This window comes from Peromyscus leucopus, chromosome 2 (genome assembly GCF_004664715.2).
Source record: "Peromyscus leucopus breed LL Stock chromosome 2, UCI_PerLeu_2.1, whole genome shotgun sequence".
In the NCBI taxonomy this organism is placed as follows: domain Eukaryota; kingdom Metazoa; phylum Chordata; class Mammalia; order Rodentia; family Cricetidae; genus Peromyscus; species Peromyscus leucopus.
In genome coordinates this window covers 149,869,658-149,889,295 of record NC_051064.1, presented here as the reverse complement: position 1 = coordinate 149,889,295, position 19,638 = coordinate 149,869,658, and the positions used below count along the sequence as shown (strand labels likewise).

The 19,638-nt window shown below is 44.3% G+C and overlaps 1 protein-coding gene across 15 annotated transcripts in view; it reads left to right on the top strand.

The window, feature by feature from the left end:
• Camta1 (calmodulin binding transcription activator 1) overlaps positions 1-19,638 on the top strand; it is an 852,116-nt gene that overhangs the window by 34,430 nt on the left and 798,048 nt on the right. The window lies entirely within an intron of this gene.

The window sequence follows — 19,638 nt, the reverse complement described above, 5'->3', positions numbered from 1 at the left end:
TCCTGATTGGCAGGGCATGAGAAGGAACAGTGATGTCTATTGAGGCTTCATCTTGACTGTTTTGAGTGGCGGGAAGCTGTGGGTGAATTTCTTAACTTCACAAGCTGCAGTTTTAAATACTTGCTGGAACCTTAAGCTTTGTGGCTTTATCTCAACTAAATAGATCTTTTGAGGTATGTGTTTTCCTCATTTGCATGGGTAGTCCTTGCTCTACAGGGAGAGCAGCATTACTGTGGCCAGCATTAGCTTAGATGCCTCAGATTCTAACCAGCATGTTTTACTTATTAAGGATTCATATATTTTCATATATTTTACCTGAAAAACAGTAGCTATGTTGAACATTTGTCTTCATCATGGACTGTCTCTTGTCAACAGTAGAGTAGACTTTTGAAGCTTTGTAGGAATTCTCTACTAGCTTAGGAATTACACAGAAACTCAGTGTCTCTTGATGCTCCTGGAGACATAGATTTGACACCACAATGTTTATGCTTGAGCTCTAGTTTATAATAGTCACAAAACACATAAACATGCTCCCAGTTATATTTCATAAGGAATAGATACTGTCAGTGTGGTTTAGTGAAGTTAGAGACTATCTGATAGCATGCTCACAAGTCTGAGAGTCACTGGCTGGATCAGGGACTTTGATGTGAAACTTCCATGTATTTATTTGCTTCTAAGTCTAAATTATTTACATGCTCCACTTTCTACCATACTAGCTTTGTTATAAAACACCATCAAGGACTTTCTGTATGTGTGTGCATGACTAAGTATTGATATGTAGCCCAGGCTGGCCTTGGGCTTGTGGTCCTCCTGCTTTAGCCTTCCAAATGTAGGTATTACAGGCATGAGCCACCATGTGCAGCAGTGTTTATAGAGGATGTGAGGAGTCACTCTCTGTTTTCTCCCATGCTGTGGATTGCTGTTGTTGACCCCCTTTCAGACAACTGAAATAGGAAACTGCAGGTCTAGAGGAGAAAAGGTAGATTGTGTTGTGCAGGTGTTGCTGCCGCAGCAAGCACAAAGGGGAGTGTGTGTGTTGCTGAAGGTATCGAGGTGGGGACAGCACAACTGATGGACAGCCATCCTTTCTTGCAGTGATTTGTCAGCTCAGCACTGACAGAAGCTCTGAGGAAAACCAGGTGGAAAGATTGGCCTGCAGTTCTGTGTGGGGATCACTGTTGTTTCTTGGCTCTGGAAGAACCAGAGGATTGCTTAGTGTAAAGTGGAAGGCTTAGATGGGTACTTGAATTCTAGATGCCTGTGGTGACCACACCTGTCCCTGTTTTATTAACGACTGGTTTGGACCTCAGGGAAGAAGAAGTGGGTGTGGTCATGTAGGTACTTCCATGGTTTAGCTGGCTGGGCATTTCCTGAATTCTTCCTCCTGTTGTCTTCATGGTATTGGATGGATGTACCCTTTGTTTCCCAGGAGAGGAAAATCCTGTACAGTCTGCCCTGCCCATGAAATCCCTGTGCTGGCTCATGGAGTGAAGTGCTGTCAGTGTCGTAGTTATGAGCCCATTTTCCTCGAGTAGACTAACTAGATGGCTGTGTTCTGGTTGAGAACCACGTGAAGGAGGTGGCTTGTTGCAAAGCTTTTTATACAAAGACTACATTTCTTAAAATCCCACTTCCTGGGACAAGGAACTCCACTCTGGAAGAGGTGTGTGGCCTGAGAGCAGCTGAGTGTGTGTTGAAGTTGTGTTCCCATCTCACTCTGTGCAGCCTGTGCAAAGCAGGGCTGGCACCAGAGCTGCCGAGAAGTGGCAGCTGTCCTCCAGCTACCACGTTCTTCTCCACACCCCGCACAGGTGATTCCTGGCTTCAGTGGGACTCATTTGTACTTTGGAGGCATTCCTTTACTCAGACTTGCCTGTAAACATTTGTGTTGAGAAAACTAGTTTCACACTGTAGTGTTGCCACAGGGAGAGTTAGAACTGTCTCTACTCAGGTGTTGCCGTTCACTGAGTACCTACTTTTTGCTAGGGACTGAGCCCAAATGATTTCTAAGTTTTCTAATACTGTGAGGTGAACAGTGTTTCCTTTTTGAGGTGAGGCCGGCCGTGTAGGGTGAAAGGGCTGAATGATTGAGTCATTGCAGTGCTCTTGGTCTGCAGATTGTTTCCTAGCTTCATCTTGTGTGTGCATGTGTGTAATGTGGGCATGTATATGTAAAAAATCTCCCCCCCTTGTGTGTGTGTGTGTGTGTGTGTGTGTGTGTGTGTGTGTGTGTGTAGGCCAGAGGTCAGCCTCAGGAGTATTAGTTCTTTACTCATCACCCATCCTGGTTTTTGAGACAGGATTCCTTCCTTACTGGCCTGAAGTTTGTCAGGTAGGGTAGGTTGGCTGTTAGTGAGTGTGCGAACCCACCCCCACCCACCCCTGTGATTGCAAGCTCCCACTGACCAAGCATAGCTTTTATTTTATTACTTCATTTACTTATTGCTTATGTGCACGTGCCACAGTGCCCAAATGGGAATCAGAGGACAACTTTTGGGAATCAGTTCTCTTCTACTATGTAGGTTCTGGGGATTGAATTCAGGTTGACAGGTTTGGTGGCAGGCTCCTTTAACTGCTGAGCCATTTTACTGGCCACAGAGCAACCTTTTCAGGTGGTATCTAGGGTTCAAACTCGAGTTCATGTGCATGTGTGGCAAGCACTTTACTGACTGGTCCATTTGCCCAGTTCCTGGAACTTGCTTTCTTAAGTTGCCTAGGAACTTTGTTCTGTTTTTACAGTGTTGGGGTATTGACGCTGGAACTTGCACATGCCAAGCCAGGTGTGGTGTCATGGAAATGCATCCTAGTACTTGTAGTTGGTTGTTTTTACTCTTTGGGCTCTTTAGGGGCCCACCACTCAGCTCCCAAATAAATCACACACACAGCCTTATTACTTATAAATGCCTGGCCTTAGCTTGGCTTGTTGCTAGCCAGCTTTCCTTAAATTATCCTGTTTACCTTTTGCCTCTGGCCTTTTTCCTTTTCTTCTTACTCCGTGGCTAGCCCCTTCTTTTTTCTCTCCTTGTTCTCTTGCTCCTTGATCTTCTTCCTCTTTATTTTCCCTGCCCGACAGCCCTGCCTGTCCTTTCTCCTGCCTTGCTTTTGGCTGCTTAGCTCTTTATTCGATCATCAGGTGTTTTAGACAGGCACAGTAACACAGCTTCACAGAGTTAAACAAACACAACATAAAAGAATGCAACACAGCTTTGCATTATTAAACAGATGTTCCACAGCATAAACAAATATAACACATTTAAAAATAATATTCTACAACAGTTATTTATCTTTTCACTCTGAGATCTCAAACTAAACAACATTAGTGTAGGCAGCAAACCCCTTCTCTAATGTAGTTTTGAGTTGAAAAGTGAGTGAGTAGAGAGTTAGTATTGAAGAAACTGGAAGTTAGAAGAGGCAGGCTTTTTTTTTTTTTTTTTTTTTTTAAGATTTATTTATTTATTATGTATACAGTATTCTGCCTGCATGTGTCATTGCAGGCCAGAAGAGGGCACCAGATCTCATTACAGGTGATTGTGAGCCACCATGTGGTTGCTGGGAATTGAACTCAGGACCTCTGGAAGAGCAGTCAGTGCTCTTAACCTCTGAGCCATCTCTCCAGCCCCTGGAAGGCTTTTATTAGGTGATTTCTGTCTTAGTTTAGCCACTTTTATTTTAACTTTATCTTTTTGTTGTTGTCTACCCCCCCTCCCCCCAGACAAGAATCTTTCTGTATAGTCCTGGCTGTCCTGGAACTCCGTAGACAGAGTTGGCCTTGAACACAGAGATCTGGCTGCCCCTGCCTCCAGAGTGCTGCTGGTGTTAAATGTGTGGGCCACCATCCCAGTTTATTTTAGCTTTTCCTAACCCATTGGGCTATATAGTTTTCTTACCTTCTTAAATGTTATTTGCAGCTGAGAAGAAATGGAGTGTTGTGTCTAGGAGCAAATCAGCTTTAGACTGTGCTTTCTTGGGTAGATACAGTGCTCCTGAGGCCCGAGGCCACACGGGAGCGATGCTGATGCTACAGTAGCAATCATGGAGGCCAGTGTCTATTGACAGTTGATTGTAGGGTAGGCACTGTGGGTTCCTCTTCATTAGTACTCTTACTTAGCTCTTGAATAAACCCTATGAGGGTAGGCTGTTTGATTACCTTCATAGTGTAGACACAAAGTGTGGCATATAGAGATGCTAAATAGTGTTCTTAGAATAAGTGGCTGGGGAGTGCAACCCCTGCAGGTACTGGAACATATTCTTTCCTGCTCTGTCCTGAAGAACTGTTACTATATTAATAATAATAATATTATTATTATTGTTATTCCCCTTCTTCTAACTTCCCTTCTCAGTGTTCTCTCCCCTGAGGCCCCCATTCCCACACCTTTCTTGTTTTTGAGATAGAAGCTCATGTATCTCAGACCGGTCTTAAACTCTGCATCTTGAATTCTATCCTGCCTCAATGTCCCAAGTGCAGGATTATAGGTCATGACATTTTTCAATTGGACTCTTTTCAAAATCTAGCAGTTATTCAATGACTTGTAATCTTTTTGTTGTGTAGAACTGTTTGACTTTTTTGATTCATTTCCTTTTAAGAATATCATGTCTTGCATGGTGATTTTATTTTAGTATCATTCATTTCTTAGGGAAATAGTTTTGCTTTAGTATGTGTGATGTATGTACATATTACATGTTTGTGTATGCATGTATGTGTGTGCATCATGTGTGTCTATGTGGAGGCACATGTACGGTGTCTCCCTCAGTTTCTCTCCACATTACTTTTTGAGATAGAATCTCTCCTTAAACCTGGAGCTCACCAACTTGGAAGACTAGCTGGCATCAAGCTCCAGGCCCCTTCTGTCTGTTCCTTCCCAGTGTTAGGATTACAGGTATGTGTATGTGCTGAAGGACTGACCTAAGGTCCTCATGCTGAATGTGGCAAGCATTTTGTGAGCAGAGCCATCTCTCCATACCTTTAATTGCATGTATTTGTTTATTTATTTGAGAGAGTGTGTGCATGTGTGCACATGTGTGGAAGATGGAGGACAGCTTGAGGAAGTAGTTCTCTGCTTTCACTGTGTTGGTTCTGGAGATCAAACTCAGGTTGCTAGGCTTTGTGGCAAAGTGCCTTTACCTGCTGAGTCATCTCACTGGCTCCTTTAAAACAGTATGTTTGTTTGTTTTGAGACAGTTTTGCAGTGAAGGCTCTTCTCACTTGGCACTTGGCTGTGTAGTACAGACTGGCTCCATGTTTGTCAGTTCTCCTGCCTCAGCCTCCTGAATCACAGGATGTGCCACCACCTGGACATTTTGCCTATTAATGATGAGTAATGGCAGTCTCCAGAAATGAAGACGGTACATGGAAAGTAGAAATTACGTCTGTGTGTAACTTGGTGGCCAGGCCGGTTCTTATTTCCAGGAAAGAGGCCTCAAGGAGCACAGCACGTTTATTTATTGCTCTATGTAGATAGGGACTACTTAGTAGCCCAGGATGGCTTTTAACTCATGGTCCTCCTGCCTCAGGAGCGGGATGTGTTTGAGATAACAGGTATGCCCCACCTTGCCCAGCTGAAGTGTGTACTTTACTGGAAACCAGTCTGTGGGAGTTGGCATTCTATTAGATGAACTATCATAAGATTTCTGCATTCTGAGTTAATGTTTTTGAAGTCCAGAGCCAGGAATAATTATACTATTGCAAGTTGCTGATGGCGAATGACTGCTTCATAATTGGAGTTGTTACTGCACTGGGTTCATTGTCCAGTGTGGAATTTCTTCTGTTTTGTCATCAATTAGCTATTAACTTGAACATAACTGCTGCATCCCTGAGTCTCTCGGAGCTGGGTCTCAGACTCCTGCAGCACCAACAACTTTCTGTAATAAAATGTTCAAGTCACTTGCCTGTGCTACTGTTTTTGAATTATTAATTCTGTTTCTTCTTCTAGTACAAAGTTTTTCTAGAGTAAGCAAATGGTTCCTTGTTCTGATTCAGTTCTTTAAATGGCATCACATGTTGGTGTCAGCTTCAAGGTTTTCTGTGAAAGATGCATTAAAAGAAAAGATTTTATTTTATACATATGAGTGTTTTGCTTGCATGTATGTATATATGTATGTGTACCGTGTGTGTCCCTGGTCCCAGAGAAGGCCAGAAGAACCCCTGGAACTGGATTTAAGTATGTTTGTGAGCCACCATGTGGTGCTGGGAATCCAATCCAGTTCTCTGCAAGAGCAGTAAATGTTCTAAACTACTGAGCCAGCTGTCCAGCTCCTAAGGTGCATTTTTAGTGCTAAAAACAGGTTCTGTGACAGAAGCAGGCAGTGCAGCTACAGATGATGCACTCCGAGCTGCCGGCAGCCAGGGAGAGCCCGAGTGCATGGCTGATGTCTTCCTAAGAGGAGACTGGGAAATCGTGACCACCTTTCCTGGCTTTCTGTATTTAGTTTAAAAAAAAAAAAAAATGGACCGCAAGACCATGGGAATTATTATATTTCATTTACACCTTTAAATACAAACTCCCTTATACTTTTACAATTCCCATAATCATTTTTGTGTGTAGGCATATATTTTTCAGTACTTTTGTATTTTTAATTTTTTCTTTACATATTTTTAAAAAGCTACAGTTTTAGGGCTGCAGTTTTCAGTGATTGGCTTTGCTGGTCTATTATGTAATGTTAGCTCTGAAGTTTGAAACTACAGTTTTGGGAGACATTTAAGACTCCAGAAGCTTCCTGAGTGTGAGCTCAGCTGGAACACACAGTGCTGTAGTCGGGAAGGCCATGGAGATAATGTTGGCTTTGAGGACCTGGGAAGTTAGCCTTGAAGGAGATTTTGTTTTGGGTAGCTTTGTGACATGAGGTAGTGGTGGTTGGTTTCTGAGTCAGGGTGGGTTGCTTTGGTTAAACGAAAACATGAAATGTAGATGTGAGCAGCAGAAACAGAGCCAAGTTGTAAGAGGGACACCATCTGATCTTTGAACACAGCACATAGTATCACATACCAAGTGAAACCTGATCATTCTATGACAACAGTTGCGTTAAATACAGTTCTCAGTACTCTGATGAGAGCAGCCTGTGTTAAGTCTGTAGGTTCCCATCTGCAGTGGCAGAAGGAGACAAGGCCCATCACACTGCCACCACTGGGGAAGGGCGCACAAGGAATACTGCTCATTTCAGGCTGGGTTGTCTTTGAGGACTAGCAAGAGAGGCAGCTTCTCCTGCAGAGGGTAATGCTTTCAGAGTCTGAACAGATGCTGAGGGGTGGGACCTTCTTTAAAGGAGGTAGTTCCCTCAGTTTAGGTCTTAGCTACTTACTACAGCTACTACTTAGCTACTTACTTCAGGGAGTGGCACCTAGAGGGACATCTAGCCCATATCCACTGCTCAGTAGGGCTCGTCTTGAGTGAACGAAATAGATAAAACCGTAGAAAACTAAATTCTGTAATTTTCGGAGCTCAGCTTTGCAGTTGCATTTTTATTTTACTGATAATATAGTTTCAGATACATGATATCCACAGAAACTTCACAACCAACATAGGTTATGTGAATAGTGCTGGTGGGTGGGATGGGTAATGCTCTGTCAAAACAAAACCATCTCTTGGGGCTGAGTATCTTACTCACTTGGGCTGCTCTCCCTTCTTTGTGACTTGGCATGTGGTGCTGCCCTGTGCCCTGCAGGTCTACCTTGTTTCCTCATTGATAAACTGGTTTTTGCACAGTATTTCTATAAGTCCGTTAGGCCCTGGTACAAATACATCATTTAGTCTTAAATTCACTTCTGTGATTTTTCTCATTAGCCCAACAAGAATTTAAATGACACTCTTGGGTGCCAAAGCAAATATAATCACAAACTACAAACTTGAACAATGACTTTTTGTGTTAGAATATGTTTGTAATTGGTGTTACTGTTTCAGATGATAAATTAAGATGTGAATCATTTTAAACTCATAGACCCTGGTAATTGTTTCAGAGTCTGAACTGAGAGACCCAGTGCAGATGCAGAGCTGGTGCAGGAGGACATTCTAGTCTTGGTTCTGTTCCTGAGCCAGGTGTGTTGTGTGAAATGGTGGTCTTCTCAGCCTCCTCTGGTTGGAGGTGATGGTGTCCAGTGACCTTTGAAGATTGGTATTATTGGTTATTGTTTTCAGAGTTTGGAGTGTGGGGCAGTAGGGGAAGCTAGAGTACAGCTCTGCTGTTGTATTGTAATTGTGATTTTGTTTTTACTGTTAATCACCCCTTAATTTTGTTTGTGAACTGTGCAGTTTTTTTTTTTAAAGATTTATTTATTTATTATGTATACAGTGTTCTGTCAGCATATACACCTGCAGGCCAGAAGAGGGCACCAGATCTCATTATGGATGGTTGTGAGCCACCATGTGGTTGCTGGGAATTGAACTCATGACCTCTGGAAGAACAGCCAGTGCTTCTTAACCTCTGAGCCATCTCTCCAGCCCCGAACTGTGCAGTTTTATTGGAGAAATTATTTTGGCCACTCCACGTAGTTAAAAGGATATTTATTTAATGGCGTAACTCACAAATTAAGTGAAAGGTAGGTCGCAGGGTCTGGGAAAGGTGTATCGCAGTCCAGCGGTGTTCTCTGGAGCTCTGCGCAGTTCACCTCCAACGTTCAGTGTCCAGGCACAGAGAGAGCGCTGGCCCATCCAGCTCTCGGGTCTTCAGGCGCCTCCCCTGGCCCCGCCTCATAGGTGTGACAGTTGCCAGTCTCAATGGGGGTTGGAACTTCCAGATCCAAGCTGGAATGGCTACCCACTACACAGTTTAGTGATTTTTTTTTTTTTAATATAATGACAAAATTGTGCAGTAAATGCTCCTTCCAAATTCCAGAATGTTTTCATCACCCCACAAGCCTTTGGCCTTGGTGGGATCAGTACACTTAGAAGAGGGCAGGCTCATGAGTTCTTGGTCTTGTCTTTTCAAACTCACTCCCTCCCTCCTTCCCTCCTTCCCTCCTTCCCTCCTTCCCTCCTTCCCTCCTTCCTCCTTCCCTCCTTCCCTCCTTCCCTCCTTCCTTCCCTCCCTCCTCCCTCCCTCCCTCCCTCCCTCCCTCCCTCTGGAGTTCTTGGTTTTACCTCTAAGTTTTTGTACCTGTTTAGCATTGGAGATGAAACTGGAGAAGATTCTTCTCTGATCTAGGTCATAACTTACTTACTGGACTGTTGCCAGAGATTGAGAAACATTAGCATACAAATTCAGTTTGGAGAAGGCTGAAGAGTATTCATTCAGGTTCAGTTAAAAATCATCTTGTGAAAAGTGGGATAAAACATCCCACCCTTTTCAGTAGCCAAGTGACTTTGGATGATAATGGTTTCCACAGATGAGAAGCCGAACCAGTGCACTGAGGTGGAGAGGGAAGGCTGCCTGGAGAAGCTGACATTCTTTAGCTGCATGGACTGGTCTGGCTCACTGGCATCTACTGGCTGTTTGGAGTGTCTGTTCCTGTGCCTGTGTGGCACTGGATTGTATCTAGCGTGTACTCAGGTGGAGACCTCAGTCTAGAAGTATGTGTGACTTGACTGTAGTCCACCCCACTCAGGTTTATTTTGGGGAACTTTGGCTACAGGGAATATGATGAAGCTTTCTAGAGTCTTTTTCTTATTTTAGTAAGCACATAGATGATATTGAATGCAGTTTTTAAAACTTAATCTTCTATATAAGAAGGCCCTTTAAGAGTGGTGGAATCAGGGCATGTGGATGCATATTCTGATGTTTTGACATGTTTTGGGGAGTAGCATGGAAAATAGTCTTCTTTTTTACTCTTATCTTTGGCCCATGAGGCTGAAGTTGGCAGAACCCCAAAACCAAATGTCATAACCTCCTTTCTGACCCATCTGCCTGCCACCAACCTATATGCTTCCTACTTATAAAACCCCACTGAGGTTTTTAAAAACACTCCTAAAGTATAACTCAAGTTTCCCAGAGCTGATGCTCCTAGGGAGTCCGAACCGATGAGTATCAGCAGCACAGACACGGAAAATCCCTTTTGATTTGAGAGTTGCTAACAATGTTTGCCTGGCATGAACAAGGCCCTGAGTTTGATCCCAGTACCACATACTCTGGGTGTGATGGCTCATGCCTTTAATGCCAGTATTTGGAGATAGAAGCAGGAGATTGAGAAGTTCGAGGTCATCTTTGGCTAAGGAGAGTTTGAAGCCAGGGATGCTTGAGATGTCATCTCCAGAAAAAGAAAACAAACAGCAAACTGCTCCATGGACTATGGTGGGTTAGAGTAAGATGAGCGTGGGGGAGATTTTCTCTAGATAGAAGGGCATGATCATACATAGGTCTGTACTTAGATAGGTTTCTGTTGGATCCCATCATAGATGTAGAATTGAAATAAAGGCCAAATTTAAGGTGCTTGCAGTTTATATTTTGAGGAAAAAAGGGGAAATTTGGGAAAACTGTCAGCTTTCAAGTTGACCAAGATCTGTCAGTCCTTCAGGTGAGGCATCTGTGGCCAGAACCTAGGTAAAATTTGTGTCCAACTTCATTTAGCTATATATTCATTTTATGATGATTCTAAAGGAGTTTGTGTGAAAAAGTTTCCATGTGTAAGAAGAAACAAAATAGAAACCAAATGTGTAGGCAAAGGTGAAGATAGCCACCTGTAGTGCCAGAAGGAAGAGAATTGGTTGGGCAGAGGGGCTTCAGATCCGGGACTAGATAGAGCAGGGAGCACTGGAGCACACAGACCGCTGCGAAGGGAGAGGACATCATCTTGTGTCCCTCTGAAGGAGCCCACAGTAGTCAGAAGGCCAGGCCGGGGTGGAGAGGGCCTCCCTCCTGTCAGGTACTTTGTGTAGAGAGGGCAGGCTGTTGCCTGAAGCTGCCCCGGAGGGAGGCTTGTTCTGTTGCCAGGTTGGGTTCTAATTCAGAAAGCTACAAGGGACTTCTAGAAGAAAAAGCCCTTACGACACCTATCTTTATCAAAGTTGAGAAAAAGTTGAAAGAATAGGAAAATGCCACCAGCTTCCCATTTCTGAAATGAAGCAAGATCTGGAAGATTGAGGGCAAGTAGTCATTTCCCATGTTTTCTGACATCCCTTAGCTGTGTGGTGACAGATTCCCTCTTTCCTGGTATCATAAGATTCTTGTTAATGTGAATGTTACAGTTTCATTTTTAAACTGTTGAACAAAATTTAGGCTTTTTAACTCTGGTTATTTAAGAATCATTTCTGTTAAATGCTTTAATTATTATTAACCAAATTTTTTGTATTAAGATAATTTCCAGTAAGTTTTTAATAGTCCATTCTTCAAGCAATTCAGAGAACCTGCTGTGTGTTTTTATTTCATAAATGAGGATAGTGAGACTTAAGTGTTCTGAATTAGCATCTGCCATTATCTAATATACTCTACCATTTACATCTTTAAAAAAAGATTCATTTTTATTACGTCATGAGTATTTTGCCTGGTATGCATTGTGTGTGTACCTAGTGCCCATGGAGGCTAGAAGAGGCCATCAGATCCCCTGGAACTGGAGTTACAGATAGTTGTGAGCTCTGGGAAACAAGCCTAGGTCTTATACAAGGTCAACAAGTGCTCTTAACCAGGGAACCATCTCTCCAGCTCCAGCTTCTATCTTTAAACTCTGGATTCTACTTCTGCTGGACTGGGAGTTCTAGGTGGACAAGGAATCTTGGCTATGCTCATGGGTGGATCTTGAGTTCTTACCTAGTCACCACTCACTGAATAACTGAATGAGGAACTGATCAGCATGATATTGAGTTGCTGTTTTAGGGACTACTCTAACTTGACCCTGAATTAGATTGTCTGGACTACTAAAGCTACCAGTAGCAACCAACAGATCCACAAGAGCTACCCTTGGAAAACTTGAAGTAGAGGAGAGGAGCTAAAGTGTACCCCCAACCCCTAGGTACCAACAGATTCTTAGGAGGGACACAGGCTCACTTAGGTCTGTCATTAGGCCCCCTAGTTACAGAAGGCGGGCAGGAGGGAGGATGAAGTAAGAATCCAAGAGCCTCTTTGAAAAAGACTGCTTGCCAGGTTAAAACTGGAGGCCGCAGAAAGGGGATTTCTCTTCCCTACTTACTGATACACCCATTGAAGACGGTTGTACCGCCAGAAACACAGTTGCCACTCAGACCTTTTCTGTGCTCGTGTGGGCATATGTTAAGTATTAACCCAGAATATAGTTTTTACACACACAGTTTGTGACCTGGTTCTTCTCTTCCTGTATTCTATGGTAGGCCTTTCTTGACAGCCATTCACAATATAGTGCTTACTGATGGCATGTTAATGTTTTAGTTCACACCATAATTTATGCATTCAGTAATGTTTTTTGAAGTACTGCTGTTTACCAGGCACTGATTGGAGATGTTGAAGGCACCAGATGGACAAGCCCCTGTTCTCATGGGTCTGCCTGACAGACTGTGTGAGTTAAGTAGGGAAGAGATTCAGACGGTGCCTACAGGATACCGAGGTTGTGAGCATTGGGGAGTCTAGAGGGTGTGTTATAGAAAAAGCCTTTAGGAAGGGCCCTGTGAGCTGAGAGATCTGGCCAGCTGCCTGAGGGTCTTGGGGAAGAATATTCTTGGCATAGAGGGACTATCTTGAGCTGAGGCTTGAGGCTAGGATATGCTCGTTTGAGGAACAGTGAGAAAGACCCTGTTGATTGGAGCAGAGTATGCTTCTGGAAGATAAACTAGGTGAGATGGGCAGGGTAGGCCTTCTGGTACCATTTTTAAATAATGGGCAACCGTTGGAAGAGGAGCTTTGAGGAAGTGAGTGACATAAGGTATATGAAGTTTATTTTCACTGTCTTTGCTCCTTGTCTTATGGGGCATAGTCAGAATGTTGGAGGTCTTTGTAACAGATGGGAGACTGGAAAAGTAGGTGTATCCTGAGGTGAAGATGGAGAGGCCAAGAATGGTCCCTGGTTGTGGCCTTAGCTTGGTGCTGGTGGCAGTGTGAGAAGAAGGCTTACAGGGTATGTGGAGTCAGGTAGAGACACCACAGTGGTGATGTCCAGTGTCAGCTGTCTAGATGTCTGGGTAGAAGTGTGCCTAGAGATAATCATTGCAGAGCCACCACTGTATTTAGAACTGTGGACTGAGGGAGGTCTTCTGGGTGTGAAAGGTACATGAGAAGGGATGTAGGAGGAGCCAGTGCAGAGGCCAAGATGGAAGCTGAGTGTTTCAAGAAGGAAGCCTAAGCATGGTGGTGCACACCTTCAATTCCAGCACACAGCATGCAGAAGGCAGAGGCAGGTGGATCTCTGTGAGTTTGAGGCCAGCCTAGGCTACAGAGTGAGCTCTAGGATAGCCATAGCTATATAGAGAGATATGTTGTAGATATCTGTAGTCCCATTTCTTTCTCTGTCAGACTGCTGCTCCTTCCTCCTCCTGTTATTTTCAGTGCCTTCTCCTCTTCTTTCTTACAGTACTGGGGATGTGCTGGGTAAGTAGTGTCAGAAAGCCACGTTCCCAGCTTGAGTACCCTGAGTCCACTTGATAATTGGACAAATTCTCTGTTTTAAGACAAGTTTATAGGCAACCTAAATTCTGCCTGTTACCTGATTAATTTTACCATTTAGCATATGTACAGGCTGTTGGTCATATGTAGCTGTCTGGGTGGCATTATTCTGTGGACAGGCCATAGCTAAAGTTAAAGGTTATAAGAAGTTGAGTAAAATCGGAGAGGAAGTCACGCTTGGATTTGACTACCTGGAGGCTTGTATTGACCTTGTGACATGGTGTCAGTGGAGTGTTGACACAGGCAGGTGGAAGTGGAGTGAAGCGGGAAGTGATGTGTGAGGCCACATGTGGGGACTGAGAGGTTAGAAGGGAGGCCTCTCTGAATGTTGGAATAGGTGAGAGGGAGAAACCATGGACTGGTCTGTAGAGGTGGCTACATGAGGCTAGAGTGAGTGGTGTCTTGCCTCCTTTGCTCGCCCACATTAGTAATTCCATGTGTAATTGACCTAGCCCCTGAGGTCAGAGTAGAGTCTCCTCAGGAAGCCTGGAGCAGCTGTGGTCTGGCCACAGCTCGGTGCTGTTGAGTGTTTCATGTGTAGGGCTCCAGTCCTTTGTTCTTCCCTCAGTTTCCCCTGCTGCCTGCCTCAGTTTTTCTTTTGATTGTTTCAGGAACATTACGTTATTAAGCAGGTTTGATGGGATCCTAGTTGCTGAGGTGTGCTGTGGTGAAGCAAGGTGTGTAACCTTGTGGGGCTTGTGTTCTAGATGGAACCTTCTGTAGGTGAGAGGTTCTCCCAGGAGACAAGGCACAGGATTTATGCCCTCCTCCCGTGCCTGGCAGTCCAGCCTGCTAGTTCTTTGACTCCTTTACCTCATTACTGTGGCTTCCTGCTGGGATGACCATTGTTTCCTGCTGTTGACATCTGTCCCCCTTTATCATCCTCTCCTTCACTGGATAGTTGTTGACTGACTGTTGTTGAGCCTCAGAGAAGTTGTTTCCTCCAATCTTCTCCTTCCCTCCCCTCTCCTCCCTTCCTTGCTCTTGTCTTCTCTCCTTCTCTCTATTCTGTCCCTCTTCCCATCACCTCCCTCTCCACCTTCCTCTCCTCTCTTTCTCCTGCACCTTTGCTCTCTTAATTTTCCTTGTATTTATCCTGTGCTGACTTTCTTTCCAGGCTGTAAAGATTTGCTCATTCAGTTTCCTCTTTTGGTGCAGCCTCCTTGTGTCTGCTTCAGGAACAATTTATTCCTTTTCAGTGAGGATCATCTTAGTTGTGGCAGGGGAGACTCAGGTGTGGGTTGGTCTAATCTTGAGTGCTGTAAGCCTGGAGACACGTCTTGGGTGTTGACCTGATGTGTTTGATGACTAGAGACTCCATCTAAACTCTCAAGTTCAGTCTTGCTCTCTGTCTAAGCCTGTGCAGTAAACGTTCAGCACTCTGAGCACTGATCCTGTGTCCAGCCTCAATTTTGGCACAGGAATACCTACTGATTGCATCACACCCTTTCATTGGCACACATTGCTTCTTCTAGGTGATATCTTCAGACACTGGGTGACTTTTCAGCTGTGTGTACCCGGACAGTTTCACAGGTGTTCATGAACATGTAGTGAGAACTTCAGAACCTGTGTGACGATGTTGGTTTCCAGGTCATGGGGTAGCAAAACATTCTTGTGGGGGCCTCAGGAAGGCTCCTCTTCTACTTTTCTCTGTCTCCTCAGCTTCAAATCCAGAGTCTATGGTACACGATCACTCTCTTAGGACTTTCCTGAAGCCTTTCCTATCATACCTAGTTGAACAGGGAGCAGTGCTGAGAGGACCAGTGTTGTCACCTGGCTCCTTTTGTTTGCCCCCAAGCTTTTAAGTGCTGCTAGAGAAAAGCAGGCTCCTGGGGCAGACTGTGACCTCTCTAAATTGTTGACTGGCAGCCTCATGTGGACTTTATCTTTATTTGTTTGTTTGTTTTCCGAGATGGTTTCTCTGTGTAGCCTTGACTGTCCTAGAATTCGATCTGTAGACCAGGCTGGCCTCGAACTCATGGACATCCTCCTGCCTCTGCCTCCTGAGTGCTGGGATTAAAGGCATGCACCACCATGTCTGAGCTTTCTGGCGGGCCTTATCATGTGGTCTGTAGTCTTCAAAGTTCTCCCAGGCTAAGCCTACACTATTGTCTGTGTAGTTTGCTTTATACATCCCTCCTGCCTTAAGCAGGACCAGCCCTTTATTAAGCTCTGCCTGGAGCGTTGACCCTGCTTCACATTAGGAAATGAAAGCTTCAGGTAGCTCCAGATTTGTCTGTCACCAAACTGAGCATGTGACCCTATTCCCTTAGAGGCAAGTTGGCTGCCATGTACTTGGCACCATAGCCCTCTATCTACCCTTAGGCATGACCAGCAGCTACCTTGCAGGCTCCTGGTTAGAGATAGCTCTGTGTTCATCTTGTTATTCAGGTAATGTTGAGAGACCCTTTGGTTAGAGCCAGCCTCCAGTACAAGACAACTGTGCAGACCCATGCTTTCTGTCTGCAAACAGCCCGTGCAGGGGAAAAAAAAAACATCTTAGGACAATAGAACTTCCCTAAAATCAATTCTTTATTGCCAGTTTCTCACTTTATTTTTATTTATTTGTGTGTGTGTGTGTGTATGTGTGTATATGTGTGTATTATTGTGCAGTGGAGACTGTGTTGGTGTCTTCCTCTATTGCTCTGCCCCTTAGCTTTTTAGGCCGGTTCTGTCACTGAATCTGGAACTCCCACCAGCTGATTAGACTGACTGGCCTGTGAGTTTGGGGATTGGCCAAGCTTTATGCCCCAGTGTGGGGCAGGAATAATAGACACACACCATTATGAATCTGAACTCAAGCCCTCATGCTGTGTGGCAAGCACTTCACCCTTGCACTGAGCTATCTCTTCAGTTCCTAATTTCTTGGTTTAGTTACTCCTCTGAGACTTGTGTTTAGTTGTCCTGTTGACACAGATCTGTGGTACTATCTGCATGCAGGTGAACAGCTGTAAACTCACCAGACTGATGGGAACAGGACCTTTTACTCTAAAGCACACATGCCTACCATTTCTACCCATATGTGCACGTGCTTTCTAGATGTTCTTAAATAGCAGCATCTAGTGGTGGGTGAGTACAACCTACCTTATGCTTGGAAGAATGATAAATGATATCTTTTATGTCATGATATTGGTGATTGGGATAATAAAACCCCTGTGATTGCTTCAATTGCTGTTGGCCTGTGTTTATAGCTAAACTAAACAGTATGTCTCATTGGAAGTTAGTGGAATGAGGATGGCGTTCTTGTCATCCAGGTTAATACCTCTTTATCTTTACCATTTAATCCTGTGTCATCAGCACCACTTTGTCATTTGGTCTCTAGAGCTTTCTGACCTTGACCCTTCACTTAATTCTCAGTTTAGTAGCCAGAGATCTTCATTTCTTTCCTTTTTTTCCCCTTTAGAATACACTTCTAACACTGCTTTTAAGCATGGGCTAGGAGAAGGAAAGAGGCTCCCAGAACTACATTTAAGAACACCTAAGAGCATTGAGTGGACATCTCTTGAGAGTCTCCCTTTTAAATTTGTCATCTTAAAAGGTACATCAAGAGTTCCTGAGTCATTGGAAGAAACAAGCTAGAGAAGACAATGTTTTTCTTTAATGAAGAAACTCATGGGAGTGGGTTCTCTGCTTCCACCATGTAGGTCCCAGGGTTTGAACTCGAGGCATCAGGTTCAACTGCATAGCACTCATACGGGCTGAGCTATTGTAGAAGTCCTGTCTTGGTCTCTGTTGTATTACTGTGAAGAGACACCATGACCACAGCATCTTTTATGAAAGAAAACAATTAATTGGGACTTGTTGACAGTTTTAGAAGCTTAGTCCATTATCATCATGGTGGGGAGCATGACACTGGAGTATTAGCTGTACTAGTAGTAGAGCTACATCCTGATCCCCAGGTTGAGAGACAGACATTCTGCCTGGTGTGGGCTTTTGAAACTTCAAAGGCTACCTCCAGTGACACACTTCCTTCAGCAAGGTCACACCTACTCCTACAATGACACACCTCCTAATCCTTCTGAGTAGTGCCATCCCCTGATGACTGCACATTCAAATAGATGAACCTATGGGAGGCCATTCTTACGCAAAGCACCACAAGCCCCAACATTTAGTGCTTTGGAACTAGAAGAAGGTCTGGCAATTTTCAAAAAAGAAATTTTGAGCCAGGTGTCGTGACTCATCCCTGTAATCCCAGCACTTCCCAAGGATAAAGCAAGAGGATTACCATGAGTTGAGGCCAGCCTGAACTAACTAACTCTCTCTCTCTCTCTCTCTCTTCTCTCTCTCTCTCTCTCTCTCTCTCTCTCTCTCTCTCTCTCTCTCACACACACACACACACACACACACACACACACACACACACACACACAGAGTGAGTTCAGGGACAGCCTGAACTACAGAGTGAGACTCTATCTCAGAGAACTGTAAAAATGAGCAACAGCAACAACAAACAATACAAACAAAACAAAGACTTAATAGCCTGTGAGCTGCTTCTGTACATCATCTGTTGGGAGTCCTAAGAGCTATAAAACTGACAAAAGTAGAAACGTGGTTACAGTGGGGGAGTGAGACCAAATGCCTTCTAGGGCTTCTTGCCACTTCTGATGGCAACTCCCAAGGTGAGCCCTTGAAAGTTTGAATGATAGGAAGCAAGATTGCCAAACTGTTGGAGGAACCCAGATAGGTAGACCGAGATAGTAAAGACCCATTCATCCTGGACCAGATGCTCTGAAGTGTGGGAAATGCCCTCTTAAAGGGTCCATTGAAATAAGAGGATGTCAATGTGTGCTGTAATGCTACATTGAAAGATAAAATGCCTTTTTGTAAGCAGTTTTGAGAAGCCAGCCCCATCCTGCTGTCTCTGTGGTGTTGGTGCTTAATCCTAACTATAAGATGAATTTAACCCCTGAGCAGACCCACCCTAGACCAATTAAGTTGGAGGCCTAAGGGTGGGGGTGGTTTTTGTTTTTGTTTGGTTTTTCAAGACAGAGTTTGGTGCCTGTCCTGTTTCTCGCTCTATGTACTAAGCTGGTCTCAAACTCACAGGGATCCTCATGGCTCTGCCTCCCAAGTGCTGGGATTAAAGGTGTGCACCACCACCGCCCGGTGTGGGTTTTTGTTTTTAAAAGCGCTCTCGGAAATTCTAAAGTACTGCTAGGGTTGAGAGCCACTGGTTTAATCTACTCTTGTCTGCTTTCAGAGGTTGTCTTCATCATAAGTAAACAAATAGTGGCTAAAGTACACAGAAGGAAATGGAGGGGACATTTGGACAGAAGGAACATCTAAATTCAGATGAAATTGCCAGGCAGGGGCTTGAGAGATGACTCCATGGTTAAGAGCACTTACTGCTCTTGCAGAGGACCCACATTTGGTTCCCAGCACCCACAGCAGGTGGTTTGTAACCACCTGTAGTTGCAGTTCCAGGGATATTGAAGTTCTCTTCTGGCTTCTACAGGCACCTGTTTGTATGTGGTGCACATAAATAAATGCTTTCAGGTACATACATAGGCACAAACACAAACAAATCCTTAAAAACACCTGCCAAGCCATGTACAACACTCTGGGTTGATACCTGCTAGGATAAAGCTTATCCATTTCTGTTTTCCTTATACCCTTTCCCATCCTGAGTAGTTCAAACTAACATGGAAAAGGGTAACATGTGAACATGATTTCTTTGTTTTTTCTTCATAGCTAACTTCAGTCAATTAGTAGTTGTTTTCTGTCCTAAAACATTGTGGTAGTGATCACTCCTGGGAAATGCCATCCGGCTTGGAAGGACACTGCATGTTACAGGATGACCAGTTTCTGAGTGACCTCGGTTGTTAGGCACCTTCCATTGTTAGCTTAGTCAGGAAAGGATACAGAAAAGTGCTTGTGAAGGCAGTCCTGCCTCACTAGACGCCCTGCTCTTCCCAGCCATACAGCTTCTTGTGAGATAACACTCCCTGGGATGAGAGGAGCTGTCTCTATCCTTGATGTCCACTGTCAGCATCTCTACTGAACCTTGCCCTTGATATCGAGTACCATGAGAGTAGCAGTCTCTGTCCTTAGTGTCCACTGTCAAGGTCTCTTACTGAGCCTTCCCCCGGACATTGAGTGCCACCGAGGCAGAGTTAGTGTGAGCTCTCAGATAACACAGTGTGTCAC